General features: G+C 38.1%; 1 long non-coding RNA gene across 1 annotated transcript; it reads left to right on the top strand.

The window, feature by feature from the left end:
- The first annotated feature begins 3,257 nt into the window (after positions 1-3,257).
- LOC310739777 lies at positions 3,258-9,469 on the top strand. Its single transcript, XR_014537476.1, has 3 exons — positions 3,258-5,953; positions 6,759-8,909; positions 8,979-9,469. It is a non-coding gene; the product is annotated as an uncharacterized lncRNA (long non-coding RNA).
- Positions 9,470-11,452: the final 1,983 nt, after the last annotated feature.

Below are 11,452 nucleotides of genomic sequence, written 5' to 3'. Positions count from 1 at the left end.
TCTGTGAAAAACATTTGGAAGAAAAAAAGTAATTTGTACATTTGAAACAAGAAGCCTTTAGGTATTTTCAAATTCCGTATAGTTCTACAGTGTTCCAAGATTAATATGTATATTTGTGTATTACTTATCATGCCAACTTATGAGGAATGTAAAATATATTGTCATTGATAAAACCAGTCAATGCATGGCTTGGTTATTTTTAGATATATCAATGCCAAATCTCAACTCCTATTAGGTGAGAGTTTCTGTTGAAGTAATCCATACTGAAGTGACATAAACATAGAACTTCTGTGGTAGGGGACTTTGTTTACCTGCTCTGCTAAAAAAAGAATTTTTTTTTTATTATAATTTTGTTATGATGTATCTTTAGTAGAGAATCAATGTGATAAATCACGATGAAAGATGTGTCACCGAGAGGGTGGGAAAGGCACAAAGTAGAAGTTCTTTCTTTGGAAGGAAGCAGGAAAGACTGTTGTAAATAAACCTTGAAAGACTTGGAGGCTGAATTGCATGGTGAAAAACGTTGTGAAACCTCAGCATTGTACAGAAAATATTCTTTATACTGCAGCATCTGGGAGGCATGAAAGATACTACTAGATATAATGCCATGGTAAGAATGGGAAGAATGTTCTCCAAAACTGCTGATATGACTGATATCACTGCAATATGACAACTGGATAGTGACCGGTTTAAAACAGTATATACAACTAAAACCTTCTCTAGTTTCACTGCACCATATTACAATCATTTACCAAAATCTTATTTTTGGCTCTATATGCATTGTACATTCACACCACAGTGAAAGAATCATGAGAAACTTTCTCCATTAGAGAGTAAAGACCAAGAGAAACAGGATTGTTTCCCAGGAACTGCTCGCCTCTGACACAGACACAGAATCCTGGTTGTCTGTAAATATTGTGGATCAAAGTTTCCCACATCTATAATGCAACTGTATGGGCCAACTGTACGGGATTCTTAAGTCCAAAACTGAAGCTATTTGAGTACCAGACTCTCGAAAGTTATCATGATGCAAGATATTCTCTTCATCTTTTATACTGTTAAATTTGGGGGAAATTTTTTAATTCTTAAAATGTAAAATGACACATTCAGACTTTTCAAAAGCAGTTCTGATTAACATATAAGGTCATTAAAGATTAATTAACTCAACTCAGGATTGGGCATAAAAACCTGTTTAGCATGTAATTACCATAAAATACATCTGAGAAAATAGTTGTCAGTCATTAACACACACACATGCATATAAATCTTGTCAAACTCTATCTCTGTGATTCCACTGCATGCTCAGGATATGCTGGCATGTGAAGTTAAAGCTGCCAGTTCTTAGTCATCGCAGTCATCAATTATGGTGCTTGTGCTTATCATTCGGTTTACCCCTATTTGGTTAGCCCTGAGACTGCATGGAGCCACTTATCAAAAAGAGAGGGTGAATTGCAGTTTCCTCTTCCTCTAGTAGTTTAGCTTCTAAGTGTTAGTGTCTTGAGGGGTAAACAGTATATTCCAATTATGTGCAGGATAACCCACAGTGACACAATGGACAGTCTTCAGTCTCTTTTATTTATGGAGGATATTTTAACCTTTTCACTCATTCAAGTGTGTTGAACTTTATTAAAGCAGCTCCAGGTATGAAGTCCTGTTTTCTCAAATGTCAATAATCCTTTCTTTTCAGAACAAGACAATCTCATCAATCCCTAAAGCATAGAATAAAGACCACTATTTAGGAAGCATTGTGAAATAAAATGCATTTTGTTTCTTTGCATCTATGATTAAAACAATTTTTTTTTACTTCAAAATCTTCATTCATGTTTCGTCTCTTGTTTTTTTTTTTTCTAACCATATGGTTACTCTTATGAAACTGCTAGTTCAGTTGTGACCTTTGTATGAAACATCAACTATAGAGTTATAATTGCCTGACATTTCAGGATTCGCTAACAGGACTTCTCTGTCTAATCTCATGCTCGCTTATCAGTCCCTTAGCTGTGATTTGTGTCTCTGAATTGATTTTCTTCTCTCTGGGGGTCAGAAACTCGCTCATTATCCAGATCAGGTAGACATTCCACATGGATTGGTCCGAACGAAGCCGTTTTTCTGAGAATTTGGCAACCTGCCTTTGTGTGCTGCTGCGTGGGTGGGTGAGGGTGTGTGGGCACGCGCGCGCGTGCGTGTGTGTCAGTATGGTGAGTTTAATCAGCCACAGAGGGAACATGCAGAGCTCAGCTGTGCTCTCATGTGGAATTCCCTCTGTTTAATCAAAAAGATTATTATTTTTTTTTTTGCCATTGTAGGATTTGACACAATATTCTTGTGCCTTTGAAGCCATCACATGCTCATATTATCTGTTCCTTTTGGATATATTCGTTATTCCGTTTTCGTTAATTGGAATGGTTGCAGGGAGTTCTGAAAAAATAGTGAGACACGGCTTTTGAATGGTTAACTTCCACCCTCCCTTCCTCTCTCCAGCTTTCCTTTTCATCCCCATTACTCTGCTCTTGTATTCAGCATCATACTATGGCTTCAGCCAATCGCTTTCTCTGTCCAGCCTCTTTACTGCTTCTTTTCTCCACCCCCTGCCTTTGGCACATTATATACCCACACGCAGTCCAGCTGGGAGAGTGTTCAACATGCCGCTGCTGATTCACAGTGCAGACTTTAAGACTGCACAGAATAGAAAGAGAGGAGGATTGTGCAGAGACTTTGGACCTATTTTTGCTCGTCACATTCATCTTGCAACGAGTTTTTCATTTGTAGCTGTTCATCTCTTCATCTCTTTTTAAACCAGGACTGGATTTGGAGTACTGTAGAGGAAGTTTCTCCCTGGACTCCAACAGCCTCATTGGCTCCTAATTTTTAAGATGGGCTGTACCGCAGGACACCTAGCATGCCAGCCCCAGCCTTCTTTAAGCACCAGCCAGGATGGACAGACTCAGGAGGGAAGACCGAAAGTCCCAGATGTACTGTCTTCTTTAGAGAGGCTTTCTCAGGCCACAGGAGGCATGGAAAAATCCTGGTACCGGTGCATCTTCCCCTTCGGAATCATCTCACTAGTGATTGGTATAGCAGGCACAGGCGTGACATACACGTACAACGACCTCCCTCAAACCAAGGTGGTATCAGTGGTCTTGCTGATTGTTGGACTAGTCCTGGTAGTAATGGCTACTGCATGTTGGTCCGCACATAAGAAAAAACGCAGGAAAAAGAAAGAGGGAGACCCCTTTACCACTGAACAGTGTCCCCTGTGAGGAAAGACCAGAAAGACGAAGACACCTTTGATTGACAACACGGGGAGTTGTGACACCACCTTGCCTTTTGTTTAACATTTTGTTTTGCCAAACTTTGGTCCGTGTGTTCACTCAGGTAGCAGCAGTGTGAACATGCAAGGAAAACAGATGGATAGTGTGTTCAGGACATCCCCAGGGAGCAATGGAACCCACTGGACAAGCATGAGGGTTCTGAAACACATGGTTTACTGCCACTCAGCAAGTGTCTAATGTCAAAACAACTCCGGAGCCACATGCACATTTAAGACACTTAACGCTTGGGCCGTAACACCAAGCCACTGCTGAAGTCAGTGCTGCCGTCAACACAGCCGTCAGTTCCCTGCATTCCTGCCCTTGGGGCCAAATGGCTCCCCAAGGCAAGCAAAGAAGTGATCCAGAGAGGGCAACCAGACACCGCGATGAAAAGCAGAAGTGCAACCCCGTAATCGTCAGACGTCATTCTCCTGTCCTGTGACACTACAGCAATGTGTGAGCTTTTTTACGCAGTGGGAGAGTGGAACCTGAGCTCAACCTCAGCTAGCCCATACTGGCAAGAGGGCATGAGCAAGAAACAGTGCCTGTGTGTGTATTTGTGTGTGTGTATTTGTGTGTGTGTGTGTATTTGTGTGTGTGTGTGTGTGTGTGTGTGTGTGTGTGTGTGTGTGTGTGTACAGCCCGAAAGATGGAGAAGCATGCTGCATGCTATTGTACTTCATTCTCTGCCTGGGTTTTCGGATGTCAGGCCAGGTGCTGTGATGCAGAGCAGTGACCATGTTCCGGGAAACCTACCTTCTTACCGAATTCAGTTCCATGTGTGATCAATAGAACTGATGACTGTAGTAAAGTAGATTGATTACCTGTAGCATGTGTGTTTAGTTAGATTTGAAACTGAATTCTATGGGAAGGAGTGCTCCTAGGTACGCCACAAGCAGATTATTTAAACCTCTGTTTCCTTCTCTGTAAGTGTGTGCGTCTAATCATTCTCAGGCTCCTGCAAAGCAGCATTTAAGAGAAATATACAAAAAAAAAATTCAAATATCAAACCAAAGCCCTTTTATTTTGGGTTGGTTGGTGAAAAGTAAATCTTGCCAGAGATAAGGCTTTTTTTCCTGTCTCACTGAGAATGATATCAGTGAAAGAGGAAGAAAAAACACAGGAGGACACCAGATGTCAATAGTCACTTCCAGATTTCATTTCATTCCTGTGCCTTGAGCGAAATGGGACCCAAGTGGTGTACAGTACTTTCTTAAAACAATTCTCTTTGGCCTTTGCTCATCTAAAACCAACAGCCAACATCAGCTTTTCCATTCAAGCTAATCCTGATTTTTGTGTCACGTCTGCCATGAGAAAATTGCCTTCCATCAGCTCCCCCTCCTCTGCTACCCTTCTCTTTCACTCCCAGATCATAAACCCCATTGCTCCAGTTCCATAAACTGCTATAGTTCTTTACACTGTATCTGGAACACTCTCCATTTGAAGAAAAAACTTTGTAAAGGTTGGTAGACAAATACCACATTAATGGACTTGACAGGTTTGTCATTATGCTGGCTTTTCATAGCCACCAATATATAATATTGTCCAAGATTATGGATTATAAGAGATATTAAATGTTTCAGCTTTGCTTGTAAACTATGACTGACAGAAAAAATGTTTAAGACAAGAATCCTGTTCCTTTGAACATGCTAAAAAATAAATGATTATTATTACTTAGTACTTATTACTTTAATAGAATAAAACTGATCCGATGATGATTAGAACCTTCTGGCCTATTTAGCTAGAGAAAAGATTCAAAGGCCACTAATAACAGCATTGATGAAAAGAAACAGACGCAGGCAGGATATATTTGAGGAGACAGTTATCGAACTATATCCGTTCATCAGGCTACAGTCAGATGATTCAACTTTTGTAGTATTGAAATTCCCATGAGTGTTTCCATGAAATGAACGGGGGATTGTATTTGCAGTCATAAACTTTTCTTTTAAACTAGCATTGTTTTAAAAATAAAACTTTTCATTATGGTGAATAATGTATTTGAAGAACGTCTCGAAATCCTTATGCTCGGTGAAAAGTCTTTCTATGGACTTAGAGGTTAACTGGCAAAATAATTCCTCCCTTTGTTTTTGAAAAGGAAAGGTGTGCCTTGTAAACGGCACTGAGTAAACAATATGCTACGATGGTGTTTTTAACAACACAGAATATTGGTGCTGGATGCTGCAGTGCATCTCAGTTCATTCAGACACTACTTAAGTGGAAAGGATTGTCGGGACCAGATGTGGAAGAATGTCATACGTAACTGATATAACCATGAGATAATTATGTAAATAATTTAATTAGGAAGATGTGTTTACAAAAGTAAACAGCTGCAGTTTGAAATGAAAGACTGTGTCATAGATATTAAACAGTCATAAGTCATTTGATGATCATCTGATTGATTATTATCTTTAAAAAACATTGCTTGGTGGCTGCTTAATTATGAGTAAAAATTGGGTTTTTAAATACTTGTTATTAGTGTAACAATATCTTCTCTCTGTGTGTAGAGCCGATGCCAGACAGTAAACATGACATGGTGATCTTTTCCTGTGTGTTAAGGGCTCCATTAAGTGTGGAATTATCAGCTGTGGCAAAAGGCTATTCCACTCCGGTCATGACTTGGCCTACATTCTCTACAGGCATACAAGGTGAGATAAAAAAAGATAGAGGGGAATACACAGCAGCAGATAGCTGAACAATTTCATTGAGGAAAAAAACAGCATGGAAGGAATCTGTTGCGTGCTTGGAATGCAGAAAGAGTAGTGAAGCAGCTATATGTATCTCTCTATCTCTCTGGTTCTATCTTTTTCTCACTCTCTTGATATATACAGCCGCCTACTCGTGCCCTCCACACATCCCAGCCGTGTATTCCTTTATTCAACTATGGCTTTGCAAATGTACTCTTGGGCTGTACATTCATTCAAAAGGCCATGGCACCAATTTATTAATGACCGTTTTGTTTTAAAACCCTGATTTTGTATAATGAGGAACATGAGTCATGTATATCATTTGTTTATTCTGCTGCTTGAAAAGAAAAAATGGGAAATCTACCTCTTTTCCTCTGGGGGTATACTTTATTGGATTGGCCTTTATTGTGCCTATGCACTGCAGAATATTGACGATTACTAGCTAAAGGTGAATATATGCCAATCTGTGATCTGTAATGTATTTAGCTATGTAAATACCAACCTATATATATAATATATCTATATTTATATATTTATACTCATATTTAAAGAAATTTTAAAAATTGTATTAAAGAAATGTCAAATGGGCTTTTTGTATTGTTATTATTTTATAAATAAAAAATAATACCTTTTTTTTTCCTCTAATTGTTAGTTAAACTGTTTAGCCTTCACTCGATTATTCTCAGGCATATCAACACAAACTGTCAAATTGTCACTGGATGTCATTAATGAATTCATTCATTCATTCATTCATTCAATCTTTCAGTCATTCATTCTTCTTCAGTAACCACTTCATCCTGGGCAAGGTCATGCAAGGCATATCCTGGATAGGACAGCAGACCAATCCAAGGCAGTATACGCACACACATGCACACACATGCACACTCATTCACATCGAAGGGCGATTTAGTATAGCCAATCCACCCCCAGCATGTTTTTTAGGAAGTGGGAGGAAACCGGACAAGCGCAGAGGAAACCCACACAGACAAAGCAAGAACATGTGAAACTCCACAAAGACAGTAACCTGAGCTCAGGCCAATGATGTAGACAATAAGAGAATAATATATTGTTTGCTGTGTTATTATAATTGCGATCTACTGTATGTAATGCAGACAGTAGTAAATATGTGGGTTACAGATTTGGTTTATGGCTGCAGACCTTTATTTGGGTGCAAATATAGTTAATACACACTGTAAACACACACATCTATACAAACATTATGTGCATAAATGCTGATTTTTTTTGCAGTAAAACCAAAATCCAAATGTCAGAAATGAATTGCAATAATATAAAATACTCAACACAAGCATTGTTCATTTTCATTATTAATGCAATTCATTTCTGACCATTTGGATTTTGGTATTACTGGAAAAAAGAAATCAGCTAATTGAGGTCTTAACTAAAAAAGGAGTGGATTACAGTTGATATGGCATGTGGTATGCATTTAAAAAGGTTGACATAAACAATCCTTATGTTTAACAGAATAATAAAGGGACATGTGTAACACACTCGTCCTTTTGCTGTTTGGATCTCTGGTGAAATGCCTGAGCTAAAAATACCTACAGAAAAGAAGTAAATGTAATTCGTCACTGTACTTAACATCTTTTTCGTGTATCTGTGCCTTGTTTAGGTATTTCCGATTGGGAAGACTTTCACTTTAACTTTATTACATTTCGAAGTGAAATATTTTACTTTTTATTTAACTAATTTTCGCGGAATCAGTCGTTCTTTTTATTTATGAGCGGATAAAAACTCAACTGGTCAAAAACCCAGCAAGCCACCAATCAGTGTAGAGCGCGCGCTCTGTTTGAAACTGGCAGTGGCGGATTATGACATGGGCGACATGGACAGCGGACTAGAGCAGCGTCACGTCACGGCCACGCAAAAAAAGAATGTTTTTTTGTTGTTGTCTTTAACCCACTCATTTGCACGGTTGCGCCAATTATTAAATCATGTCACGGTCAATGAACCTGGTCAGGACTCTGAGTGCGCACCCACCGCCCGGAGAAGTTCCCTCACTCTTACACTCAGAAAGGAGGGGCGGGGGTTGGGTGACGTCACAACAGCCTTTAGCGTTTCCAGGGGAGAATCAACGAGACCTGGAGTGACGTCACGTCAATAAGTACAACTGAATCCAAATTAAAATTATGGATGATAACTGACGGGGGGGGGGGGGGGGTGGACGTGCAAAAGATAAAAGTGTGTATGCAGCTCTATCAATAATCTCGTTACGAGGGTAGTAAATATTAATGCATTAAATTAAATAAGCTAATAACTGTATATCACTTGCTGTGTTGCCTGCTGTACTTTTAGAGCAAGAATATTTATTTTAGCTTGCATAACATAATAATTTATAGTATGTAGTTTATCATAATGTGTGTAGCATCAAAACAATTACAACCTAATTAGTCTAGTTGGATTGTATGTCCTGAACCGAGTTCTGTAAGGGGAATCTCCATTATTATATATATCTCCATATTAGCTTAAAGGCTAATTTGAAATACATATATTATAAGGATATAGATGTTGTATGTATCTTAAGGCTACAATTACCTAAGGAGTTTTATGGTTATTGGTTCTGAAATATTAATACATTGTGCACAATGATGTGTATTTAATTGTGCAATAAATGCATTTAGGGTGATATTTATACATGAAATGGAGCTTTCAGAAATGTAGCCAAATTTGTGGACTGCTCTGAGAATATGTTCCTACTCTTCCAGTGATGGTAGCTGAAGAAGAGAGGAGCTTTTCAAAACTAAAACTAATCAATGGGCATCATTTAGTCATTTGTGAGATATGTTTTTGAAGTTGTTTAAAAGGAGGTTTTGGGCTCATGACTAATTAATATCATTCTATTAAAAGATTGCTACATTATACCTTTTCACATAAACTGAATTGATTAAGCAACAGTTTTGTATATATAAAAAAAAAAAGACATTATTGCCATAATAAATCAAATTTGGATACTGAAGTACATTTGAAGGCAAATACTTTTGTACTTTTACTCAAGTGAAAGTTTAACGGGAGCACTTTTACTTTTACTGGAGTAATATTTTACCTACATCTCTACTTTTACTCAAGTACATGCTTTGGTTAGTACTTCATCCACCACAGCTGCTGAGGAACCAAGTGAGGAACTGAGTAAGATACCAAACTGGAAAACTTGTGTTTGGCTGATGATTGTTGTTGTTGTTGTTGTTTCTGTTATATTGTATATCACTGTGTTGCAAAAGTGACACACAGTACGTTCTGATGAATTCCTAAACATTTTGGCAATAGAAAATATAAAAAGCTCAGTAAATAATTACTGAGAAATAATAATGATAATGAATTTTTGGTAATAAATAAATAAATAAGTTAAACAAATAAGAAACAATATCTAAAAGGAACTGACATGAGACCTGACCATTACTGTTTTTAAAGGATTAAAAAAAATAATAATAATTGTAATTTAGTTTTAATGTAGTTGTAATCTTTTTTGTACCACTATTAAATGTTTTTCACAATAGTTACAAATACTTGATTTCTTTTTTGTTACATTGTTTGAGACATATATAATTTTTAAATTGTGCACTGAATACATTATGTTTACTTCATGACTGTCTGCTTTCACTTCCTCACTCTCAAGCTCACTCAGTGACAGCCATCTGTCAACTTCTCATCCAAAATGATTCACCAGGATCATGTGAGGTGCTGGATAAGTGAGGTCACACTATCTACTGACAATTTTTTTAATCTCCAGCTCCTTTTTACCTTCTCTAATGTCTAATGTATTTGTGTCTCCACACACTTCCTTACACAGAAAAGTGAAATGACAAATGAAGCCCAATGGCTGTGGTAGCGTGTGAGCATTTGGACAGGAAGCAGGTTGATTCAGGGAAAAGGGGAAAGGGCAAGCGCAGGGCAGAGGAGGAAGCTCAGGGTTTGGGAGGGTTAGTGCAGATTACAGGAATTCTGGCCTGCCGACCTTTTCCTCCCTCTCCACCTAGTCTTGACTTGGCAAGCATGACATCTTTTTCCTGACTCCACACTCACGTGTTCAGTGGATATTAAAGAACACAGCAGCAAACACATGATCATGGCAGATTGACATAAAAAAAAAAAAAAATAGTAATCTGCTTCACCAAATGGCTACAGCACAATGAAATACAGCTTGGCTAATATCTTTTCAGATACATATTGTCATACAGGTGTGCATATACACATTATGACTTAAAGGCGCATGCAGGATGGCTCATAACATTACTAATGAGAAAAACCATTAAGTATTTGAATGATTTATATGAATAATGTATTCATTTCAGGATTTCTCACACAAACCCTGTAGGGTACCTGCAGCTTAATAATTTCAAACATATTACAATACAAAAAAATAAAAAATTGTGTGCAGCCTGCTTAAATATTAAAATTTAGTTTTGAAGGGAGAGGCTGGTGGTGGAGAGAAAAGTTTAGAGATAATTGACCTGCCTGAGAGCAGTCAGTATATAAATGGGGAAACAAGAACTGACAGTGCTAAACTGACTGTTAAGAGTGCAGGGTGAACTCTGTCAGATGTGCTTGGGCACTTATCCGGCAATTGAGCAGTGCAAGTTTCCTGGAAAACTGCACTCTTTGATTTTTCCCTCCCATCATCAAAATCAAACCACAAAGGGAGATGGTATAGAATTAAAGCTGCACTTCACAACAACAGTGGAAAAAAAAAAAGTGATTTCTTAAAAAAAAAAATGTTGTGTGTTTTCATGTGATGCCACATGCAGGTGTGTTTTTTACAATTTTTATCAAGCTATTTTCATGCTTTGAAGGTAATTGATGGAAAATAAATGTAATAATAATAATAATAATAATAATAATAATAATAATAATAATAATAATAATAATAATAAATAAATAAATAAATAAATAAATAAATATTTATTAATAACTAATAATAAAATAATTATTTATTTTGGTTTAGAAGAGAAATTATTGCTAGGATTCATTCCAAAAGGTATCTGAGATTTATTATGGTTTGCAAAACATTTTTATTTATTTTTTGTAAATGCAATGATCAGTGGACCCTGTTAGCAGATCAGCTTATAATTATTTGTATCTTATGATGTTATCAGTTTTAAATGTTACTGCATTGCATATCTACTTAGGAATAAAAAAAATTAACTGTATCAGTCACAAGGGGGAGTGGTGGCTCCAGCGGAGGGGGAGTGGTGGCTCCAGCGGTTAAGGCGCTGGGTTGCCGATCGGAAGGTCTGGGGTTCAAGCCCCGGTATCGCCAGGCTGCCACTCTTGGGCCCTTGAGCAAGGCCCTTAACCCTCTATGCTCCGGGGGTCCCTTACGAGGGAAATATCAAGGTCCGTGACGTCAGAGTGACGTGGGGCCGCCTTCCCGTGGGCTCACCACCTGCAGGAGGGACCGTAAGGCGGGGGCCTGCTTAGACTGCTGCCCCCGCGACCCGGATTACG

Source organism: Silurus aristotelis (assembly GCF_946808225.1).
Source record: "Silurus aristotelis genome assembly, chromosome: 17".
Classification (NCBI taxonomy): domain Eukaryota; kingdom Metazoa; phylum Chordata; class Actinopteri; order Siluriformes; family Siluridae; genus Silurus; species Silurus aristotelis.
This window is presented reverse-complemented; position numbering and strand designations above follow the sequence as displayed.